Source organism: Sinocyclocheilus grahami, unplaced genomic scaffold (genome assembly GCF_001515645.1).
Source record: "Sinocyclocheilus grahami isolate Dianchi unplaced genomic scaffold, SAMN03320097.WGS_v1.1 scaffold821.1, whole genome shotgun sequence".
Lineage (NCBI taxonomy): Eukaryota > Metazoa > Chordata > Actinopteri > Cypriniformes > Cyprinidae > Sinocyclocheilus > Sinocyclocheilus grahami.
This window is the reverse complement of record NW_015506000.1, coordinates 339,199-342,650: the sequence shown is the minus strand read 5'-3', so window position 1 is coordinate 342,650 and position 3,452 is coordinate 339,199. Positions and strand designations below refer to the sequence as shown.

Below are 3,452 nucleotides of genomic sequence, written 5' to 3'. Positions count from 1 at the left end.
TTCTATATATGTTAGTATTTAAAAGCTGCTTGTGATGGGCTTTGGTTCATCGTGTGACTTTCTCATCACCTCCTGCATTTGGTGGTTATCAGTGTATTACAAAGCTACAAAACAGATTTCAGTACTTCAACAGGTTGCTATATTAACATTATATCAGTTAATGAAATTACTGTATTTAACTGTAAATTTAAGTTAAAACCGTAAAACCTAAAATGTTGCTACCGTATTTTTTATGGTAAAATTCCGGCAACCACAGCTGCCAGTTTTTTACCTTAAATTTTACCTTTTTTTTTACAGTGCATGCATTCGGGCAAAACGTCTTTTGTAATTGGTTAGAGAGTAAACATTGGACATTGATTGGTTAATGAAGTGCCTGTGAGCGGTTTTTGTCCTAATAGTTGTGAAAAGCATGCCAGAGAGGGTGCTTCACAAATTTTAGTGTATTAATAAAGTATGCAAAAGACTCCCAGATGATCTACTTTTCTGGTGGATTTTTAAAGTGTGCATCTGTGCATGCTCTTTCGGTTGACATTATCCACAGAAAAAGGAATCTAATACGGCAATGTATGCTTTTTCTTGACTAACGTTTCTACTAGGATGGTTTAGATGTTAATCGTAGCTGTTGCATTATTTTTATCTTGTGTTCTGATAGCCAATCTGTTTGCAATTTACGCTAAAACAGCATTTGCAACACACTATTCTTCTGTAATGTGATGCATTTCTGAGTGATTCAGGACATTGATTGGTTAATGAAGCGCCACTTTTAAGTTTGCATCCTAATAGTTATAAAAAGCATGCAAGAATACGTGCTTCCTAAATCATAAGGTGTTGAAAATAGTATGCAAAAAACCTCCCAGATGATGTTTTTGGTGGATTTTTTGATGCATGCATCTGTGCATGGTCTTTTGGCTAATATTATTCATATGTTGTCTTTAAGACTCTTGATGAAAGACTTTGAGTTGTGGAGTTTAAGCGTCATTCTTCCAGCACCCTGCTGATATATGACAGCACTGCGAGTCTTAATTATTGTTCTATAAGTTTAGCTGCCTGTTTTCCTTGCTGTAAATGAAAGTGCATGAGCGTGAGGGTTCACACAGCTGCAGCAAATCCACTAGAAACCATGTTTAATGAATGAAGCAGTATTCCAAACCAAATTAATTAATATTTAAACTTCTATAACCATTTGCCATCTGTTGAGATCAATGCAGATGTCTTTAATTGTGCATGCGGAGCGCTTCATGCAAAAAAAGCACCGCAATAAAATCGTTTAAGCACCATATAATAAAAGGGTCATGAGCGCTCGTGAACGTGAATGTTCACCTGTCTTTAGCAGCTTGAATATTCCTGTAATATATTGTGTAATGGAGGGAGATGATCTGATTTGCCATCCGTGATCTACCAGCGTTTCCATCTGTGTTGGCCATGCGTTTTAGCCCACATTTACATTAATAACTCTCTCCCAGAAAGACAGAATTACTTTGGGGCTTTTTAACGATGCCAGACAGAAATTCGATTAAGATTAATTCGAGCCCAGCAAGCAATTTTGGGGGAGGTTAGAAGCAATTTCTCCGTACATCATTGGCCACACAATGCCTCTAATGCTGTGAACGTAGCAGCCTCTGTATTACCGACGCTCCATCTAGCATTTCCATCTGCACACCTCCGTTATTCTCTGAAGAAAAGCCCATTACCCCTCCTAAACTCCTTTCAAACTTTGATGCGCATCCCGCAATTAAAGACACGCACTGCATTATTGGAAATGGAACGAGCCTTTTGGGTCCTTCAGTGAAATCAGAGGAAAAAGATTAGGAATGGCTGCATTCACAACAGCATGCTATTCTTACTTAGTTTTGCAGTATGCATTCTCTCATGTATCATATGCACATTTTCTGTAAGCGTCAGTGTTATTTTAGTATCATTGAGGTACAGTGTTGGGGAAAGTTACTTTTAAAAGTAATGCATTACAATATTGCATTACTCCCTAAAAAAGTAACTAATTACGTCACTTAGTTACTTTTTATGGAAAGTAATGCATTATATTACTTTCGCGTTACTTTTATTCAGCTAAAATATTTGGTATAAACCTACGATTCTCTAAATGTTAAGTTTTGTTTTCTTACAGAACTCAAGTAATGGACAATGGTGAGTGAGTGGATATTTTTATCAGCAGAAATGCTTATAACCTCTGTATACCGGTACAAACTTGCATTGCACCTCACTGTGGTTTTTTTAGTAAATGAACATTTCTGAGGTCATGATTGGTATGACGTTGAGGTGTGATTTTTTTTTATTTAAAGAAAACATAAAATTCATGACAAATTCTCTTTTTTAGACAACCGAGATGCAAATTCTGGTACTATTGAAGTGCAGGAAGAGAAAACAGAGGTACATATTTTATTTATTTTTTAATTACTTTTGAAATGATAATTAAAACGTGAGAATGAATTATGAATGTTTTTATGAACATGATTTTGTGAAATACTAATTTGTAATGTTTAATTTCAACATGTTTTTCACAGACCGTAGAGGATGAGCTATTATATGCCACAGTGAATCATTCAGGTGCTGGTGAAAACTCTGGTCCTGCAGTGAAGTTTGAATCAGGAACGGATTACGCCACAGTGGTCATACACTGAACAACCTGTAACACTGAATTGATTTTTTTTCCCTCAGGGATTTTAGCCACCAAGGATGAAATAAAAATTATATGTGCTATTTTGAGCAAATTTCTTATGGTTCTCATGACTTGATTTTAGATAATAAACTCACCTGAAAGAATATGTTCATTTGATTAATACAAATCAGAAAGTGGTTGAATTAGTAGGGGAGTTGACATTAGGTTTGCTATAATGACACTCTATCCAGCAACCAGGGAAGGGCTCTATTGCTACATGTATACACTTCTTGATGACAGGTATAGTTAACTTGAAACTCATCTATATGAAACTATCTTTACAGATTAAATCCCCACAAAATCATTCTGTAGGTTATAGAATAGGTTAGCACAGGATACTTAATTTGTTTGCTAAATAAATTTGTTTTCAGATACATCATAGTACATGCAGTATCAGGAAAAAAGTCTCTGTTTTATCAGTTTATATAAGCCGATATAATGAAATGTGTGACATGCAGTGTTGGGGAAAGTTACTTTTAAAAGTAATGCATTACAATATTGCGTTACTCCCTAAAAAAGTAACTAATTACATTACTTAGTTACTTTTTATGGAAAGTAATGCGTTATATTACTTTTGCGTTACTTTCGCGTTACTTTTTAAATATAAGCAGGGTTTGATTGTTTTTAATATAAGAAGTTATATTTATAGCAAATATAAAAGCCCTTTCAAAAAGTGTAATGAATAAACCTCAGGCTGAAGCAAAAGTACATTCAGGTCTGTACAGTAGAACGCAGGAGAAGAAACACTCTTCAGCAATAAAAAAACAAAGCATAATTG

At 34.9% G+C, this 3,452-nt stretch overlaps 1 long non-coding RNA gene across 1 annotated transcript; it reads left to right on the top strand.

Annotated features, from left to right (window-relative positions):
• The first annotated feature begins 2,124 nt into the window (after positions 1 to 2,124).
• LOC107562392 (uncharacterized) lies at positions 2,125 to 2,685 on the top strand. The gene is made up of 3 exons (XR_001605978.1): positions 2,125 to 2,142; positions 2,333 to 2,385; positions 2,520 to 2,685. It is a non-coding gene; the product is annotated as an uncharacterized lncRNA (long non-coding RNA).
• The last annotated feature ends 767 nt before the right edge of the window (positions 2,686 to 3,452 follow it).